Below are 22,184 nucleotides of genomic sequence, written 5' to 3'. Positions count from 1 at the left end.
TTTGTTCACCTTATGCTTACCATATTCACCCCCTTCACCCCCACTTCCACAATTCAACCCTTGACCCCCACTTCCAGAGTGGCGGCCATCTTGGATTGACCCTGAAGTGCCCCAATGAACCCGGAATGAACTGGAAGTGCCCCAAATCAAACCGGAATTGACCCCAAATGAACCGGAAGTGACCTCAGGTAAACCGGAAGTGACCCCAAATCAAACCGGAAGTGACCCCAAATCAAACCGGAAGTGACCTTTTTAAACCGGAAGTGACCCCAAATAAACCGGAAGTGACCTCAGCTAGACCGGAAGTGCCTCTAATCAAACCGGAAGTGACCCAAATAGACCGGAAGTGACCCAAATCAAACCGGAAGTGACCATATTTCAACATTAAGTGCCCTAAATACCTACATTTGCGCTAACTTTTGCAAATTTCTCCCGATTAAACCCATTTCAACATTTTAACCCCAAAAGTGAACCTCCTAAAGCTGTTTTTTTCCTTTTGTTCCAAATTTCAAAAAATTTTGGTGCAATTTTTTTTCTTTTAATTCCCATTCATTCTCTATTAGGATTCAAGATTTGCTCTAACTTCTACATTTTTTAACCGATTCAACTGTTTCCAACTTTGAACTGTTCTTCTTTTGCCTTCCTATTCCACAACTACCCACTTACCAAAAATTCTCTACAATTTTGTTTTTCTAATCTAATTTCTACATTTTTCAACTTATTCAACCCATTCGACCTTTCAACTGTTCATCATTTTCCTACCTATTCCACAACTTCCCACTTACCCAAAATTCCAAATTTTCAATTTTGTTACTCACACCCAATTTTCCCAAATTTCCTTTTTCCCTTGTAATTTCTACATTTTTCAACCGATTCAACTCTTTTCAACATCATTCTGCAACATTCCCCAAGTATTTATTCAACCTCTTCACCTTCACACGCAATTTCTTCAGGAATTGCAAATTCTAGTTATTATTATTATTATTATTATTATTCTACTTATTCCGCTCACTTTTTTGACGCTTAACTCCTTCCACATACTTCAACCGATTCACTCCGTTCCACTTTTCACTTATTCCAAATATTCATGACACGGCTGCTTACATTTTTTTTGTTCGAAAAATTTTCCGTTTTCACAAAATTCACGATTTTGTGGCATTTTTTTCCCCATTCATTCTTAATGGCAGATTCAACATTTCACATTTTTGTTGTTCCAGTTTGAAATTCACTTATTTCAACACATTCAAATCACATTGGGGACATTCCCAAACTTGCCAAATTCAAAAATTTCACGTTTTCACTTTTAAAATTTGCACAAAATTTTGCAAAATTTCACAAAATTTAGTTTTTCACTTCTAGTTTCTACATTTTTCCACCGATTCAACTCGTTCCAACTTTCAACTGTTCATCTTTTGCCTACCTATTCCACACCTTCCCACTTAGCAAAATTTCCAAATTTTCAATTTTGAAATTCACACCAAATTTTCCCAAAATTTAGTTTTTCCCTTCTAATTTCTACATTTTTCAACCGATTCAACCCATTCCAACTTTATTCACTTTGTTCACCTTATGCTTACCATATTCACCCCCTTCACCCCCACTTCCACAATTCAACCCTTGACCCCCACTTCCAGAGTGGCGGCCATCTTGGATTGACCCTGAAGTGCCCCAATGAACCCGGAATGAACTGGAAGTGCCCCAAATCAAACCGGAATTGACCCCAAATGAACCGGAAGTGACCTCAGGTAAACCGGAAGTGACCCCAAATCAAACCGGAAGTGACCCCAAATCAAACCGGAAGTGACCTTTTTAAACCGGAAGTGACCCCAAATAAACCGGAAGTGACCTCAGCTAGACCGGAAGTGCCTCTAATCAAACCGGAAGTGACCCAAATCAAACCGGAAATGACCATATTTCAACATTAAGTGCCCTAAATACCTACATTTGCGCTAACTTTTGCAAATTTTGCCCGATTAAACCCATTTCAACATTTTAACCCCAAAAGTGAACCTCCTGAAGCCGTTTCTTTCCTTTTGTTCCAAATTTCAGAAACTTTTGGTGCAATTTTTTTTCTTTTAATTCCCATTCATTCTCTATTAGGATTCAAGATTTGCTCTAACTTCTACATTTTTTAACCGATTCAACTCGTTCCAACTTTCAACTGTTCCTCTTTTGCCTTCCTATTCCACAACTTCCCACTTACCAAAAATTCTCTACAATTTTGTTTTTCTACTCTAATTTCTACATTTTCAACTTATTCAACCCATTCCACCTTTCAACTGTTCATCATTTTCCTACCTATTCCACAACTTCCCACTTACCCAAAATTCCAAATTTTCAATTTTGAAATTCACACCCAATTTTCCCAAATTTCCTTTTTCCCTTGTAATTTCTACATTTTTCAACCGATTCAACTCTTTTCAACATCATTCTGCAACATTCCCCAAGTATTTATTCAACCTCTTCACCTTCACACGCAATTTCTTCAGGAATTGCAAATTCTAGTTAGTGTGAAGGTGAAGACCTTCACACTATTGTTATTGCTGTCCTTTATTATTATTATTAGTGTGAAGGTGAAGACCTTCACACTATTGTTATTGCTGTCCTTTATTATTATTATTATTATTATTCTACTTATTCCGCTCACTTTTTTGACGCTTAACTCCTTCCACATACTTCAACCGATTCACTCCGTTCCACTTTTCACTTATTCCAAATATTCATGACACGGCTGCTTACATTTTTTTTGTTCGAAAAATTTTCCGTTTTCACAAAATTCACGATTTTGTGGCATTTTTTTCCCCATTCATTCTTAATGGCAGATTCAACATTTCACATTTTTGTTGTTCCAGTTTGAAATTCACTTATTTCAACACATTCAAATCACATTGGGGACATTCCCAAACTTGCCAAATTCAAAAATTTCACGTTTTCACTTTTAAAATTTGCACAAAATTTTGCAAATTTTCCCAAAATTTAGTTTTTCCCTTCTAATTTCTACATTTTTCAACCGATTCAACCCATTCCAACTTTATTCACTTTGTTCACCTTATGCTTACCATATTCACCCCCTTCACCCCCACTTCCACAATTCAACCCTTGACCCCCACTTCCAGAGTGGCGGCCATCTTGGATTGACCCTGAAGTGCCCCAATGAACCCGGAATGAACTGGAAGTGCCCCAAATCAAACCGGAATTGACCCCAAATGAACCGGAAGTGACCTCAGGTAAACCGGAAGTGACCCCAAATCAAACCGGAAGTGACCCCAAATCAAACCGGAAGTGACCTTTTTAAACCGGAAGTGACCCCAAATAAACCGGAAGTGACCTCAGCTAGACCGGAAGTGCCTCTAATCAAACCGGAAGTGACCCAAATCAAACCGGAAATGACCATATTTCAACATTAAGTGCCCTAAATACCTACATTTGCGCTAACTTTTGCAAATTTTGCCCGATTAAACCCATTTCAACATTTTAACCCCAAAAGTGAACCTCCTGAAGCCGTTTCTTTCCTTTTGTTCCAAATTTCAGAAACTTTTGGTGCAATTTTTTTTTCTTTTAATTCCCATTCATTCTCTATTAGGATTCAAGATTTGCTCTAACTTCTACATTTTTTAACCGATTCAACTCGTTCCAACTTTCAACTGTTCCTCTTTTGCCTTCCTATTCCACAACTTCCCACTTACCAAAAATTCTCTACAATTTTGTTTTTCTACTCTAATTTCTACATTTTCAACTTATTCAACCCATTCCACCTTTCAACTGTTCATCATTTTCCTACCTATTCCACAACTTCCCACTTACCCAAAATTCCAAATTTTCAATTTTGAAATTCACACCCAATTTTCCCAAATTTCCTTTTTCCCTTGTAATTTCTACATTTTTCAACCGATTCAACTCTTTTCAACATCATTCTGCAACATTCCCCAAGTATTTATTCAACCTCTTCACCTTCACACGCAATTTCTTCAGGAATTGCAAATTCTAGTTATTATTATTATTATTATTATTCTACTTATTCCGCTCACTTTTTTGACGCTTAACTCCTTCCACATACTTCAACCGATTCACTCCGTTCCACTTTTCACTTATTCCAAATATTCATGACACGGCTGCTTACATTTTTTTTGTTCGAAAAATTTTCCGTTTTCACAAAATTCACGATTTTGTGGCATTTTTTTCCCCATTCATTCTTAATGGCAGATTCAACATTTCACATTTTTGTTGTTCCAGTTTGAAATTCACTTATTTCAACACATTCAAATCACATTGGGGACATTCCCAAACTTGCCAAATTCAAAAATTTCACGTTTTCACTTTTAAAATTTGCACAAAATTTTGCAAAATTTCACAAAATTTAGTTTTTCACTTCTAGTTTCTACATTTTTCCACCGATTCAACTCGTTCCAACTTTCAACTGTTCATCTTTTGCCTACCTATTCCACACCTTCCCACTTAGCAAAATTTCCAAATTTTCAATTTTGAAATTCACACCAAATTTTCCCAAAATTTAGTTTTTTCCCTTCTAATTTCTACATTTTTCAACCGATTCAACCCATTCCAACTTTATTCACTTTGTTCACCTTATGCTTACCATATTCACCCCCTTCACCCCCACTTCCACAATTCAACCCTTGACCCCCACTTCCAGAGTGGCGGCCATCTTGGATTGACCCTGAAGTGCCCCAATGAACCCGGAATGAACTGGAAGTGCCCCAAATCAAACCGGAATTGACCCCAAATGAACCGGAAGTGACCTCAGGTAAACCGGAAGTGACCCCAAATCAAACCGGAAGTGACCCCAAATCAAACCGGAAGTGACCCTTTTCAACCGGAAGTGACCTTTTTAAGCCGGAAGTGACCCCAAATAAACCGGAAGTGACCTCAGCTAGACCGGAAGTGCCTCTAATCAAACCGGAAGTGACCCAAATCAAACCGGAAATGACCATATTTCAACATTAAGTGCCCTAAATACCTACATTTGCGCTACCTTTTGCAAATTTTGCCCGATTAAACCCATTTCAACATTTTAACCCCAAAAGTGAACCTCCTGAAGCCGTTTCTTTCCTTTTGTTCCAAATTTCAGAAACTTTTGGTGCAATTTTTTTTTCTTTTAATTCCCATTCATTCTCTATTAGGATTCAAGATTTGCTCTAACTTCTACATTTTTTAACCGATTCAACTCGTTCCAACTTTCAACTGTTCCTCTTTTGCCTTCCTATTCCACAACTTCCCACTTACCAAAAATTCTCTACAATTTTGTTTTTCTACTCTAATTTCTACATTTTCAACTTATTCAACCCATTCCACCTTTCAACTGTTCATCATTTTCCTACCTATTCCACAACTTCCCACTTACCCAAAATTCCAAATTTTCAATTTTGAAATTCACACCCAATTTTCCCAAATTTCCTTTTTCCCTTGTAATTTCTACATTTTTCAACCGATTCAACTCTTTTCAACATCATTCTGCAACATTCCCCAAGTATTTATTCAACCTCTTCACCTTCACACGCAATTTCTTCAGGAATTGCAAATTCTAGTTATTATTATTATTCTACTTATTCCGCTCACTTTTTTGACGCTTAACTCCTTCCACATACTTCAACCGATTCACTCCGTTCCACTTTTCACTTATTCCAAATATTCATGACACGGCTGCTTACATTTTTTTTGTTCGAAAAATTTTCCGTTTTCACAAAATTCACGATTTTGTGGCATTTTTTTCCCCATTCATTCTTAATGGCAGATTCAACATTTCACATTTTTGTTGTTCCAGTTTGAAATTCACTTATTTCAACACATTCAAATCACATTGGGGACATTCCCAAACTTGCCAAATTCAAAAATTTCACGTTTTCACTTTTAAAATTTGCACAAAATTTTGCAAAATTTCACAAAATTTAGTTTTTCACTTCTAGTTTCTACATTTTTCCACCGATTCAACTCGTTCCAACTTTCAACTGTTCATCTTTTGCCTACCTATTCCACACCTTCCCACTTAGCAAAATTTCCAAATTTTCAATTTTGAAATTCACACCAAATTTTCCCAAAATTTAGTTTTTCCCTTCTAATTTCTACATTTTTCAACCGATTCAACCCATTCCAACTTTATTCACTTTGTTCACCTTATGCTTACCATATTCACCCCCTTCACCCCCACTTCCACAATTCAACCCTTGACCCCCACTTCCAGAGTGGCGGCCATCTTGGATTGACCCTGAAGTGCCCCAATGAACCCGGAATGAACTGGAAGTGCCCCAAATCAAACCGGAATTGACCCCAAATGAACCGGAAGTGACCTCAGGTAAACCGGAAGTGACCCCAAATCAAACCGGAAGTGACCCCAAATCAAACCGGAAGTGACCTTTTTCAACCGGAAGTGACCTTTTTCAACCGGAAGTGACCCCAAATAAACCGGAAGTGACCTCAGCTGGACCGGAAGTGCCTCTAATCAAACCGGAAGTGACCCAAATCAAACCGGAAATGACCATATTTCAACATTAAGTGCCCTAAATACCTACATTTGCGCTAACTTTTGCAAATTTTGCCCGATTAAACCCATTTCAACATTTTAACCCCAAAAGTGAACCTCCTGAAGCCGTTTCTTTCCTTTTGTTCCAAATTTCAGAAACTTTTGGTGCAATTTTTTTTTCTTTTAATTCCCATTCATTCTCTATTAGGATTCAAGATTTGCTCTAACTTCTACATTTTTTAACCGATTCAACTCGTTCCAACTTTCAACTGTTCCTCTTTTGCCTTCCTATTCCACAACTTCCCACTTACCAAAAATTCTCTACAATTTTGTTTTTCTACTCTAATTTCTACATTTTCAACTTATTCAACCCATTCCACTGTTTATCATTTTCCTACCTATTCCACAACTTCCCACTTACCCAAAATTCCAAATTTTCAATTTTGAAATTCACACCCAATTTTCCCAAATTTCCTTTTTCCCTTGTAATTTCTACATTTTTCAACCGATTCAACTCTTTTCAACATCATTCTGCAACATTCCCCAAGTATTTATTCAACCTCTTCACCTTCACACGCAATTTCTTCAGGAATTGCAAATTCTAGTTATTAGTGTGAAGGTGAAGACCTTCACACTATTGTTATTGCTGTCCTTTATTAGTGTGAAGGTGAAGACCTTCACACTATTGTTATTGCTGTCCTTTATTAGTGTGAAGGTGAAGACCTTCACACTATTGTTATTGCTGTCCTTTATTATTATTATTATTATTATTATTATTAGTGTGAAGGTGAAGACCTTCACACTATTGTTATTGCTGTCCTTTATTATTATTATTAGTGTGAAGGTGAAGACCTTCACACTATTGTTATTGCTGTCCTTTATTATTATTATTATTAGTGTGAAGGTGAAGACCTTCACACTATTGTTATTGCTGTCCTTTATTATTATTATTATTATTCTACTTATTCCGCTCACTTTTTTGTCCGTTAACTACTTCCACATACTTCAACCGATTCACTCCATTCCACTTTTCCCTGATTCCAAATATTCATGACACGGGTGCTTACATTTTTTTCGTTCAAAAAATTTTCCGTTTTCGCAAAATTCACAAAATTCCGGCAAATTCTTCCCCATTCATTCTTAATGGCAGATTCAACATTTCACATTTTTGTTGTTCCAGTTTGAAATTCACTTATTTCAACACATTCAAATCACATTGGGGACATTCCCAAACTTGCCAAATTAAAAAAATTCACGTTTTCACTTTTAAAATTTGCACAAAATTTTGCAAAATTTCACTAAATTTAGTTTTTCACTTCTAATTTCTACATTTTTCCACCGATTCAACTCGTTCCAACTTTCAACTGTTCATCTTTTGCCTACCTATTCCACCCCTTCCCACTTAGCAAAATTTCCAAATTTTCAATTTTGAAATTCACACCAAATTTTCCAAAAATTTAGTTTTTCCCTTCTAATTTCTATATTTTTCGACCGATTCAACCCATTCCAACTTTATTCACTTTGTTCACCTTATGCTTACCATATTCACCCCCTTCACCCCCACTTCCACAATTCAACCCTTGACCCCCACTTCCAGAGTGGCGGCCATCTTGGATTGACCCTGAAGTGCCCCAATGTACGCGGAATGAACTGGAAGTGCCCCAAATCAAACCGGGATTGACCCCAAATGAACCGGAAGTGACCTCAGGTAAACCGGAAGTGACCCCAAATCAAACCGGAAGTGACCCCGAATCAAACCGGAAGTGCCCTTTTTAAACCGAAAGTGACCTTTTTTAAACCGGAAGTGACCTCAAATAAACCGGAAGTGACCTCAGCTAGACCGGAAGTGCCTCTAATCAAACCGGAAGTGACCCAAATCAAACCGGAAATGACCATATTTCAACATTAAGTGCCCTAAATACCTACATTTGCGCTAACTTTTGCAAATTTTGCCCGATTAAACCCATTTCAACATTTTAACCCCAAAAGTGAACCTCCTGAAGCCGTTTTTTTCCTTTTGTTCCAAATTTCAGAAACTTTTGATGCATTTTTTTTTCTTTTAATTCCCATTCATTCTCTATTAGGATTCAAGATTTGACCTAACTTCTACATTTTTTAACCGATTCAACTCGTTCCAACTTTCAACTGTTCCTCTTTTGCCTTCCTATTCCACAACTTCCCACTTACCAAAAATTCTCTACAATTTTGTTTTTCTACTCTAATTTCTACATTTTCAACTTATTCAACCCATTCCACCTTTCAACTGTTCATCATTTTCCTACCTATTCCACAACTTCCCACTTACCCAAAATTCCAAATTTTCAATTTTGAAATTCACACCCAATTTTCCCAAATTTCCTTTTTCCCTTGTAATTTCTACATTTTTCAACCGATTCAACTCTTTTCAACATCATTCTGCAACATTCCCCAAGTATTTATTCAACCTCTTCACCTTCACACGCAATTTCTTCAGGAATTGCAAATTCTAGTTATTATTATTATTATTATTCTACTTATTCCGCTCACTTTTTTGACGCTTAACTCCTTCCACATACTTCAACCGATTCACTCCGTTCCACTTTTCACTTATTCCAAATATTCATGACACGGCTGCTTACATTTTTTTTGTTCGAAAAATTTTCCGTTTTCACAAAATTCACGATTTTGTGGCATTTTTTTCCCCATTCATTCTTAATGGCAGATTCAACATTTCACATTTTTGTTGTTCCAGTTTGAAATTCACTTATTTCAACACATTCAAATCACATTGGGGACATTCCCAAACTTGCCAAATTCAAAAATTTCACGTTTTCACTTTTAAAATTTGCACAAAATTTTGCAAAATTTCACAAAATTTAGTTTTTCACTTCTAGTTTCTACATTTTTCCACCGATTCAACTCGTTCCAACTTTCAACTGTTCATCTTTTGCCTACCTATTCCACACCTTCCCACTTAGCAAAATTTCCAAATTTTCAATTTTGAAATTCACACCAAATTTTCCCAAAATTTAGTTTTTCCCTTCTAATTTCTACATTTTTCAACCGATTCAACCCATTCCAACTTTATTCACTTTGTTCACCTTATGCTTACCATATTCACCCCCTTCACCCCCACTTCCACAATTCAACCCTTGACCCCCACTTCCAGAGTGGCGGCCATCTTGGATTGACCCTGAAGTGCCCCAATGAACCCGGAATGAACTGGAAGTGCCCCAAATCAAACCGGAATTGACCCCAAATGAACCGGAAGTGACCTCAGGTAAACCGGAAGTGACCCCAAATCAAACCGGAAGTGACCCCAAATCAAACCGGAAGTGACCTTTTTAAACCGGAAGTGACCCCAAATAAACCGGAAGTGACCTCAGCTAGACCGGAAGTGCCTCTAATCAAACCGGAAGTGACCCAAATAGACCGGAAGTGACCCAAATCAAACCGGAAGTGACCATATTTCAACATTAAGTGCCCTAAATACCTACATTTGCGCTAACTTTTGCAAATTTCTCCCGATTAAACCCATTTCAACATTTTAACCCCAAAAGTGAACCTCCTAAAGCTGTTTTTTTCCTTTTGTTCCAAATTTCAAAAAATTTTGGTGCAATTTTTTTTCTTTTAATTCCCATTCATTCTCTATTAGGATTCAAGATTTGCTCTAACTTCTACATTTTTTAACCGATTCAACTGTTTCCAACTTTGAACTGTTCTTCTTTTGCCTTCCTATTCCACAACTACCCACTTACCAAAAATTCTCTACAATTTTGTTTTTCTAATCTAATTTCTACATTTTTCAACTTATTCAACCCATTCGACCTTTCAACTGTTCATCATTTTCCTACCTATTCCACAACTTCCCACTTACCCAAAATTCCAAATTTTCAATTTTGTTACTCACACCCAATTTTCCCAAATTTCCTTTTTCCCTTGTAATTTCTACATTTTTCAACCGATTCAACTCTTTTCAACATCATTCTGCAACATTCCCCAAGTATTTATTCAACCTCTTCACCTTCACACGCAATTTCTTCAGGAATTGCAAATTCTAGTTATTATTATTATTATTATTATTATTCTACTTATTCCGCTCACTTTTTTGACGCTTAACTCCTTCCACATACTTCAACCGATTCACTCCGTTCCACTTTTCACTTATTCCAAATATTCATGACACGGCTGCTTACATTTTTTTTGTTCGAAAAATTTTCCGTTTTCACAAAATTCACGATTTTGTGGCATTTTTTTCCCCATTCATTCTTAATGGCAGATTCAACATTTCACATTTTTGTTGTTCCAGTTTGAAATTCACTTATTTCAACACATTCAAATCACATTGGGGACATTCCCAAACTTGCCAAATTCAAAAATTTCACGTTTTCACTTTTAAAATTTGCACAAAATTTTGCAAAATTTCACAAAATTTAGTTTTTCACTTCTAGTTTCTACATTTTTCCACCGATTCAACTCGTTCCAACTTTCAACTGTTCATCTTTTGCCTACCTATTCCACACCTTCCCACTTAGCAAAATTTCCAAATTTTCAATTTTGAAATTCACACCAAATTTTCCCAAAATTTAGTTTTTCCCTTCTAATTTCTACATTTTTCAACCGATTCAACCCATTCCAACTTTATTCACTTTGTTCACCTTATGCTTACCATATTCACCCCCTTCACCCCCACTTCCACAATTCAACCCTTGACCCCCACTTCCAGAGTGGCGGCCATCTTGGATTGACCCTGAAGTGCCCCAATGAACCCGGAATGAACTGGAAGTGCCCCAAATCAAACCGGAATTGACCCCAAATGAACCGGAAGTGACCTCAGGTAAACCGGAAGTGACCCCAAATCAAACCGGAAGTGACCCCAAATCAAACCGGAAGTGACCTTTTTAAACCGGAAGTGACCCCAAATAAACCGGAAGTGACCTCAGCTAGACCGGAAGTGCCTCTAATCAAACCGGAAGTGACCCAAATCAAACCGGAAATGACCATATTTCAACATTAAGTGCCCTAAATACCTACATTTGCGCTAACTTTTGCAAATTTTGCCCGATTAAACCCATTTCAACATTTTAACCCCAAAAGTGAACCTCCTGAAGCCGTTTCTTTCCTTTTGTTCCAAATTTCAGAAACTTTTGGTGCAATTTTTTTTCTTTTAATTCCCATTCATTCTCTATTAGGATTCAAGATTTGCTCTAACTTCTACATTTTTTAACCGATTCAACTCGTTCCAACTTTCAACTGTTCCTCTTTTGCCTTCCTATTCCACAACTTCCCACTTACCAAAAATTCTCTACAATTTTGTTTTTCTACTCTAATTTCTACATTTTCAACTTATTCAACCCATTCCACCTTTCAACTGTTCATCATTTTCCTACCTATTCCACAACTTCCCACTTACCCAAAATTCCAAATTTTCAATTTTTAAATTCACACCCAATTTTCCCAAATTTCCTTTTTCCCTTGTAATTTCTACATTTTTCAACCGATTCAACTCTTTTCAACATCATTCTGCAACATTCCCCAAGTATTTATTCAACCTCTTCACCTTCACACGCAATTTCTTCAGGAATTGCAAATTCTAGTTATTAGTGTGAAGGTGAAGACCTTCACACTATTGTTATTGCTGTCCTTTATTATTAGTGTGAAGGTGAAGACCTTCACACTATTGTTATTGCTGTCCTTTATTATTATTATTATTATTATTATTATTCTACTTATTCCGCTCACTTTTTTGACGCTTAACTCCTTCCACATACTTCAACCGATTCACTCCGTTCCACTTTTCACTTATTCCAAATATTCATGACACGGCTGCTTACATTTTTTTTGTTCGAAAAATTTTCCGTTTTCACAAAATTCACGATTTTGTGGCATTTTTTTCCCCATTCATTCTTAATGGCAGATTCAACATTTCACATTTTTGTTGTTCCAGTTTGAAATTCACTTATTTCAACACATTCAAATCACATTGGGGACATTCCCAAACTTGCCAAATTCAAAAATTTCACATTTTCACTTTTAAAATTTGCACAAAATTTTGCAAAATTTCACAAAATTTAGTTTTTCACTTCTAGTTTCTACATTTTTCCACCGATTCAACTCGTTCCAACTTTCAACTGTTCATCTTTTGCCTACCTATTCCACACCTTCCCACTTAGCAAAATTTCCAAATTTTCAATTTTGAAATTCACACCAAATTTTCCCAAAATTTAGTTTTTCCCTTCTAATTTTTACATTTTTCAACCGATTCAACCCATTCCAACTTTATTCACTTTGTTCACCTTATGCTTACCGTATTCACCCCCTTCACCCCCACTTCCACAATTCAACCCTTGACCCCCACTTCCAGAGTGGCGGTCATCTTGGATTGACCCTGAAGTGCCCCAATGAACCCGGAATGAACTGGAAGTGCCCCAAATCAAACCGGAATTGACCCCAAATGAACCGGAAGTGACCTCAGGTAAACCGGAAGTGACCCCAAATCAAACCGGAAGTGACCTTTTTCAACCGGAAGTGACCTTTTTCAACCGGAAGTGACCCCAAATAAACCGGAAGTGACCTCAGCTGGACCGGAAGTGCCTCTAATCAAACCGGAAGTGACCCAAATCAAACCGGAAATGACCATATTTCAACATTAAGTGCCCTAAATACCTACATTTGCGCTAACTTTTGCAAATTTTGCCTGATTAAACCCATTTCAACATTTTAACCCCAAAAGTGAACCTCCTGAAGCCGTTTCTTTCCTTTTGTTCCAAATTTCAGAAACTTTTGGTGCAATTTTTTTTTCTTTTAATTCCCATTCATTCTCTATTAGGACTCAAGATTTGCTCTAACTTCTACATTTTTTAACCGATTCAACTCGTTCCAACTTTCAACTGTTCCTCTTTTGCCTTCCTATTCCACAACTTCCCACTTACCAAAAATTCTCTACAATTTTGTTTTTCTACTCTAATTTCTACATTTTCAACTTATTCAACCCATTCCACCTTTCAACTGTTCATCATTTTCCTACCTATTCCACAACTTCCCACTTACCCAAAATTCCAAATTTTCAATTTTGAAATTCACACCCAATTTTCCCAAATTTCCTTTTTCCCTTGTAATTTCTACATTTTTCAACCGATTCAACTCTTTTCAACATCATTCTGCAACATTCCCCAAGTATTTATTCAACCTCTTCACCTTCACACGCAATTTCTTCAGGAATTGCAAATTCTAGTTAGTGTGAAGGTGAAGACCTTCACACTATTGTTATTGCTGTCCTTTATTATTAGTGTGAAGGTGAAGACCTTCACACTATTGTTATTGCTGTCCTTTATTATTATTATTATTAGTGTGAAGGTGAAGACCTTCACACTATTGTTATTGCTGTCCTTTATTATTATTATTATTATTATTATTATTCTACTTATTCCGCTCACTTTTTTGACGCTTAACTCCTTCCACATACTTCAACCGATTCACTCCGTTCCACTTTTCACTTATTCCAAATATTCATGACACGGCTGCTTACATTTTTTTTGTTCGAAAAATTTTCCGTTTTCACAAAATTCACGATTTTGTGGCATTTTTTTCCCCATTCATTCTTAATGGCAGATTCAACATTTCACATTTTTGTTGTTCCAGTTTGAAATTCACTTATTTCAACACATTCAAATCACATTGGGGACATTCCCAAACTTGCCAAATTCAAAAATTTCACGTTTTCACTTTTAAAATTTGCACAAAATTTTGCAAAATTTCACAAAATTTAGTTTTTCACTTCTAGTTTCTACATTTTTCCACCGATTCAACTCGTTCCAACTTTCAACTGTTCATCTTTTGCCTACCTATTCCACACCTTCCCACTTAGCAAAATTTCCAAATTTTCAATTTTGAAATTCACACCAAATTTTCCCAAAATTTAGTTTTTCCCTTCTAATTTCTACATTTTTCAACCGATTCAACCCATTCCAACTTTATTCACTTTGTTCACCTTATGCTTACCATATTCACCCCCTTCACCCCCACTTCCACAATTCAACCCTTGACCCCCACTTCCAGAGTGGCGGCCATCTTGGATTGACCCTGAAGTGCCCCAATGAACCCGGAATGAACTGGAAGTGCCCCAAATCAAACCGGAATTGACCCCAAATGAACCGGAAGTGACCTCAGGTAAACCGGAAGTGACCCCAAATCAAACCGGAAGTGACCCCAAATCAAACCGGAAGTGACCTTTTTAAACCGGAAGTGACCCCAAATAAACCGGAAGTGACCTCAGCTAGACCGGAAGTGCCTCTAATCAAACCGGAAGTGACCAAAATAGACCGGAAGTGACCCAAATCAAACCGGAAGTGACCATATTTCAACATTAAGTGCCCTAAATACCTACATTTGCGCTAACTTTTGCAAATTTTGCCCGATTAAACCCATTTCAACATTTTAACCCCAAAAGTGAACCTCCTAAAGCTGTTTTTTTCCTTTTGTTCCAAATTTCAAAAAATTTTGGTGCAATTTTTTTTCTTTTAATTCCCATTCATTCTCTATTAGGATTCAAGATTTGCTCTAACTTCTAAATTTTTTAACCGATTCAACTTGTTCCAACTTTGAACTGTTCTTCTTTTGCCTTCCTATTCCACAACTACCCACTTACCAAAAATTCTCTACAATTTTGTTTTTCTAATCTAATTTCTACATTTTTCAACTTATTCAACCCATTCGACCTTTCAACTGTTCATCATTTTCCTACCTATTCCACAACTTCCCACTTACCCAAAATTCCAAATTTTCAATTTTGTAACTCACACCCAATTTTCCCAAATTTCCTTTTTCCCTTGTAATTTCTACATTTTTCAACCGATTCAACTCTTTTCAACATCATTCTGCAACATTCCCCAAGTATTTATTCAACCTCTTCACCTTCACACGCAATTTCTTCAGGAATTGCAAATTCTAGTTAGTGTGAAGGTGAAGACCTTCACACTATTGTTATTGCTGTCCTTTATTATTATTATTCTACTTATTCCGCTCACTTTTTTGACGCTTAACTCCTTCCACATACTTCAACCGATTCACTCCGTTCCACTTTTCACTTATTCCAAATATTCATGACACGGCTGCTTACATTTTTTTTGTTCGAAAAATTTTCCGTTTTCACAAAATTCACGATTTTGTGGCATTTTTTTCCTCATTCATTCTTAATGGCAGATTCAACATTTCACATTTTTGTTGTTCCAGTTTGAAATTCACTTATTTCAACACATTCAAATCACATTGGGGACATTCCCAAACTTGCCAAATTCAAAAATTTCACGTTTTCACTTTTAAAATTTGCACAAAATTTTGCAAAATTTCACAAAATTTAGTTTTTCACTTCCAGTTTCTACATTTTTCCACCGATTCAACTCGTTCCAACTTTCAACTGTTCATCTTTTGCCTACCTATTCCACACCTTCCCACTTAGCAAAATTTCCAAATTTTCAATTTTGAAATTCACACCAAATTTTCCCAAAATTTAGTTTTTCCCTTCTAATTTCTACATTTTTCAACCGATTCAACCCATTCCAACTTTATTCACTTTGTTCACCTTATGCTTACCATATTCACCCCCTTCACCCCCACTTCCACAATTCAACCCTTGACCCCCACTTCCAGAGTGGCGGCCATCTTGGATTGACCCTGAAGTGCCCCAATGAACTCGGAATGAACTGGAAGTGCCCCAAATCAAACCGGAATTGACCCCAAATGAACCGGAAGTGACCTCAGGTAAACCGGAAGTGACCCCAAATCAAACCGGAAGTGACCCCAAATCAAACCGGAAGTGACCTTTTTAAACCGGAAGTGACCCCAAATAAACCGGAAGTGACCTCAGCTAGACCGGAAGTGCCTCTAATCAAACCGGAAGTGACCTAAATAGACCGGAAGTGCCTCTAATCAAACCGGAAGTGACCTAAATAGACCGGAAAAGACCCAAATCAAACCGGAAGTGACCCCAAATGAACCGGAAGTGACCTCAGGTAAACCGGAAGTGACCCCAAATCAAACCGGAAGTGACCTTTTTAAACCGGAAGTGACCTTTTTCAACCGGAAGTGACCCCAAATAAACCGGAAGTGACCTCAGCTGGACCGGAAGTGCCTCTAATCAAACCGGAAGTGACCCAAATCAAACCGGAAATGACCATATTTCAACATTAAGTGCCCTAAATACCTACATTTGCGCTAACTTTTGCAAATTTTGCCCGATTAAACCCATTTCAACATTTTAACCCCAAAAGTGAACCTCCTGAAGCCGTTTCTTTCCTTTTGTTCCAAATTTCAGAAACTTTTGGGGCAATTTTTTTTTCTTTTAATTCCCATTTATTCTCTATTAGGATTCAAGATTTGCTCTAACTTCTACATTTTTTAACCGATTCAACTCGTTCCAACTTTCAACTGTTCCTCTTTTGCCTTCCTATTCCACAACTTCCCACTTACCAAAAATTCTCTACAATTTTGTTTTTCTACTCTAATTTCTACATTTTCAACTTATTCAACCATTCCACCTTTCAACTGTTCATCATTTTCCTCCCTATTCCACAACTTCCCACTTACCCAAAATTCCAAATTTTCAATTTTGAAATTCACACCCAATTTTCCCAAATTTCCTTTTTCCCTTGTAATTTCTACATTTTTCAACCGATTCAACTCTTTTCAACATCATTCTGCAACATTCCCCAAGTATTTATTCAACCTCTTCACCTTCACACGCAATTTCTTCAGGAATTGCAAATTCTAGTTATTATTATTATTATTCTACTTATTCCGCTCACTTTTTTGACGCTTAACTCCTTCCACATACTTCAACCGATTCACTCCGTTCCACTTTTCACTTATTCCAAATATTCATGACACGGCTGCTTACATTTTTTTTGTTCGAAAAATTTTCCGTTTTCACAAAATTCACGATTTTGTGGCATTTTTTTCCCCATTCATTCTTAATGGCAGATTCAACATTTCACATTTTTGTTGTTCCAGTTTGAAATTCACTTATTTCAACACATTCAAATCACATTGGGGACATTCCCAAACTTGCCAAATTCAAAAATTTCACGTTTTCACTTTTAAAATTTGCACAAAATTTTGCAAAATTTCACAAAATTTAGTTTTTCACTTCTAGTTTCTACATTTTCCCACCGATTCAACTCGTTCCAACTTTCAACTGTTCATCTTTTGCCTACCTATTCCACACCTTCCCACTTAGCAAAATTTCCAAATTTTCAATTTTGAAATTCACACCAAATTTTCCCAAAATTTAGTTTTTCCCTTCTAATTTCTACATTTTTCAACCGATTCAACCCATTCCAACTTTATTCACTTTGTTCACCTTATGCTTACCATATTCACCCCCTTCACCCCCACTTCCACAATTCAACCCTTGACCCCCACTTCCAGAGTGGCGGCCATCTTGGATTGACCCTGAAGTGCCCCAATGAACCCGGAATGAACTGGAAGTGCCCCAAATCAAACCGGAATTGACCCCAAATGAACCGGAAGTGACCTCAGGTAAACCGGAAGTGACCCCAAATCAAACCGGAAGTGACCCCAAATCAAACCGGAAGTGACCTTTTTCAACCGGAAGTGACCTTTTTCAACCGGAAGTGACCCCAAATAAACCGGAAGTGACCTCAGCTGGACCGGAAGTGCCTCTAATCAAACCGGAAGTGACCTAAATAGACCGGAAGTGACCCAAATCAAACCGGAAGTGACCTCAGGTAAACCGGAAGTGACCACAAATCAAACCGGAAGTGACCTTTTTAAACCGGAAGTGACCTTTTTGAACCGGAAGTGACCACAAATAAACCGGAAGTGACCTCAGCTAGACCGGAAGTGCCTCTAATCAAACCGGAAGTGACCCAAATCAAACCGGAAATGACCATATTTCAACATTAAGTGCCCTAATTACCTACATTTGCGCTAACTTTTGCAAATTTTGCCCGATTAAACCCATTTCAACATTTTAACCCCAAAAGTGAACCTCCTGAAGCCGTTTTTTTCCTTTTGTTCCAAATTTCTGAAACTTTTGGTGCAATTTTTTTTCTTTTAATTCCCATTCATTCTCTATTAGGATTCAAGATTTGCTCTAACTTCTACATTTTTTAACCGATTCAACTCGTTCCAACTTTCAACTGTTCCTCTTTTGCCTTCCTATTCCACAACTTCCCACTTACCAAAAATTCTCTACAATTTTGTTTTTCTACTCTAATTTCTACATTTTCAATTTATTCAACCCATTCTACCTTTCAACTGTTCATCATTTTCCTACCTATTCCACAACTTCCCACTTACCCAAAATTCCAAATTTTCAATTTTGAAATTCACACCCAATTTTCCCAAATTTCCTTTTTCCCTTGTAATTTCTACATTTTTCAACCGATTCAACTCTTTTCAACATCATTCTGCAACATTCCCCAAGTAGTTATTCAACCTCTTCACCTTCACACGCAATTTCTTCAGGAATTGCAAATTCTAGTTATTAGTGTGAAGGTGAAGACCTTCACACTATTGTTATTGCTGTCCTTTATTATTATTACTAGTGTGAAGGTGAAGACCTTCACACTATTGTTATTGCTGTCCTTTATTATTATTATTATTATTATTCTACTTATTCCGCTCACTTTTTTGTCCGTTAACTACTTCCACATACTTCAACCGATTCACTCCATTCCACTTTTCACTGATTCCAAATATTCATGACACGGGTGCTTACATTTTTTTCGTTCAAAAAATTTTCCGTTTTCGCAAAATTCACAAAATTCCGGCAAATTCTTCCCCATTCATTCTTAATGGCAGATTCAACATTTCACATTTACGTTGCTCCAGTTTGAAATTCACTTAATTCAACACATTCAAATCACATTGGGGACATTCCCAAACTTGCCAAATTAGAAAGTTTCACGTTTTCACTTTTAAAATTTGCACAAAATTTTGCAAAATTTCACAAAATTTAGTTTTTCACTTCTAATTTCTACATTTTTCCACCGATTCAACTCGTTCCAACTTTCAACTGTTCATCTTTTGCCTACCTATTCCACACCTTCCCACTTACCAAAATTTCCAAATTTTCAATTTTGAAATTCACACCAAATTTTCCAAAAATTTAGTTTTTCCCTTCTAATTTCTACATTTTTCAACCGATTCAACCCATTCCAACTTTATTCACTTTGTTCACCTTATGCTTACCATATTCACCCCCTTCACCCCCACTTCCACAATTCAACCCTTGACCCCCACTTCCAGAGTGGCGGCCATCTTGGATTGACCCTGAAGTGCCCCAATGAACTCGGAATGAACCGGAAGTGCCCCAAATCAAACCGGAATTGACCCAAAATGAACCGGAAGTGACCTCAGGTAAACCGGAAGTGACCCCAAGTAAACCGGAAGTGACCCCAAAACAAACCGGAAGTGACCTTTTTAAACCGGAAGTGACCCCAAATAAACCGGAAGTGACCTCAGCTAGACCGGAAGTGCCTCTAATCAAAACGGAAGTGACCCAAATAGACCGGAAGTGACCCAAATCAAACCGGAAGTGACCATATTTCAACATTAGGTGCCTTAAATACCTACATTTGGGCTAACTTTTACAAAGTTTGGCCGATTAAACCCGTTTCAACATTTTAACCCCAAAAGTGAACCTCCTGAAGCCTTTTTTTTTCCTTTTGTCCCAAATTTCAAAACATTTTGTTGCAATTTTTTTTCTTTTAATTCCCATTCATTCTCTATTAGGATTCAAGATTTGCTCTAACTTCTACAATTTTTAACCGATTCAATTTGTTCCAACTTTCAACTGTTCAAATTTTGCCTTCCTATTCCACAACTTCCCACTTACCAAAAATTCTCTGCAATTCTGTTTTTCTACTCTAATTTCTACATTTTTCAAATTATTCAAGCCATTCCACCTTTCAACTGTTCATCATTTTCCTACCTATTCCACAACTTCACACTTATCCAAAATTCCAAATTTTCAATTTTGAAATTCACACACAATTTTCCCAAATTTCCTTTTTCCCTTGTAATTTCTACATTTTTCAACCGATTCAAGTCTTTTCAACATCATTCTGCAGCATTCCCCAAGTCTTTATTCAACCTCTTCACCTTCACACGCAATTTCTTCAGGAATTGCAAATTCTAGTTATTATTATTATTCTACTTATTCCGCTCACTTTTTTGTCCGTTAACTACTTCCACATACTTCAACCGATTCACTCCATTCCACTTTTCACTGATTCCAAATATTCATGACACGGGTGCTTACATTTTTTTCGTTCAAAAAATTTTCCGTTTTCGCAAAATTCACAAAATTCCGGCAAATTCTTCCCCATTCATTCTTAATGGCAGATTCAACATTTCACATTTACGTTGCTCCAGTTTGAAATTCACTTAATTCAACACATTCAAATCACATTGGGGACATTCCCAAACTTGCCAAATTAGAAAATTTCACGTTTTCACTTTTAAAATTTGCACAAAATTTTGCAAAATTTCACAAAATTTAGTTTTTCACTTCTAATTTCTAAATTTTTCCACCGATTCAACTCGTTCCAACTTTCAACTGTTCATCTTTTGCCTACCTATTCCACACCTTCCCACTTAGCAAAATTTCCAAATTTTCAATTTTGAAATTCACACCAAATTTTCCAAAAATTTAGTTTTTCCCTTCTAATTTCTATATTTTTCGACCGATTCAACCCATTCCAACTTTATTCACTTTGTTCACCTTATGCTTACCATATTCACCCCCTTCACCCCCACTTCCACAATTCAACCCTTGACCCCCACTTCCAGAGTGGCGGCCATCTTGGATTGACCCTGAAGTGCCCCAATGTACGCAGAATGAACTGGAAGTGCCCCAAATCAAACCGGAATTGACCCCAAATGAACCGGAAGTGACCTCAGGTAAACCGGAAGTGACCCCAAATCAAACCGGAAGTGACCTCAAATCAAACCGGAAGTGACCTTTTTCAACCGGAAGTGACCTTTTTAAACCGGAAGTGACCCCAAATAAACCGGAAGTGACCTCAGCTAGACCGGAAGTGCCTCTAATCAAACCGGAAGTGACACAAATCAAACCGGAAGTGACCATATTTCAACATTAAGTGCCCTAAATACCTACATTTGCGCTAACTTTTGCAAATTTCGCCCGATTAAACCCATTTCAACATTTTAACCCCAAAAGTGAACCTCCTGAAGCCGTTTTTTTCCTTTTGTTCCAAATTTCAGAAACTTTTGGTGCAATTTTTTTTTCTTTTAATTCCCATTCATTCTCTATTAGGATTCAAGATTTGCTCTAACTTCTACATTTTTTAACCGATTCAACTCGTTCCAACTTTCAACTGTTCCTCTTTTGCCTTCCTATTCCACAACTTCCCACTTACCAAAAATTCTCTACAATTTTGTTTTTCTACTCTAATCTCTACATTTTCAACTTATTCAACCCATTCCACCTTTCAACTGTTCATCATTTTCCTACCTATTCCACAACTTCCCACTTACCCAAAATTCCAAATTTTCAATTTTGAAATTCACACCCAATTTTCCCAAATTTCCTTTTTCCCTTGTAATTTCTACATTTTTCAACCGATTCAACTCTTTTCAACATCATTTTGCAACATTCCCCAAGTATTTATTCAACCTCTTCACCTTCACACGCAATTTCTTCAGGAATTGCAAATTCTAGTTAGTGTGAAGGTGAAGACCTTCA

The 22,184-nt window shown here is 36.9% G+C and overlaps 2 long non-coding RNA genes across 2 annotated transcripts in view; both read right to left on the bottom strand.

Annotated features, from left to right (window-relative positions):
* Positions 1-4,857: 4,857 nt before the first annotated feature.
* LOC125975204 (uncharacterized) overlaps positions 4,858-22,184 on the bottom strand; it is a 32,884-nt gene continuing 15,557 nt past the window's right edge. Inside the window, exons 2-3 of the long non-coding RNA XR_011087370.1 lie at positions 7,199-7,327; positions 4,858-7,102 (exon numbers count right to left, since the gene is read on the bottom strand). This is a non-coding gene — a long non-coding RNA (uncharacterized lncRNA). The remainder of the gene's footprint in view (positions 7,103-7,198; positions 7,328-22,184) is intronic.
* LOC137840608 (uncharacterized) lies at positions 9,981-19,367 on the bottom strand. Its single transcript, XR_011087371.1, has 3 exons — positions 13,819-19,367; positions 13,708-13,758; positions 9,981-12,124 (listed from the first exon to the last, which is right to left on the bottom strand). It is a non-coding gene; the product is annotated as an uncharacterized lncRNA (long non-coding RNA).

This window comes from Syngnathus scovelli, chromosome 9, assembly GCF_024217435.2.
Source record: "Syngnathus scovelli strain Florida chromosome 9, RoL_Ssco_1.2, whole genome shotgun sequence".
In the NCBI taxonomy this organism is placed as follows: Eukaryota; Metazoa; Chordata; class Actinopteri; order Syngnathiformes; family Syngnathidae; genus Syngnathus; species Syngnathus scovelli.
The sequence above is the reverse complement of the archived record's forward strand: the minus strand, read 5'-3'. Positions and strand labels throughout refer to the sequence as shown.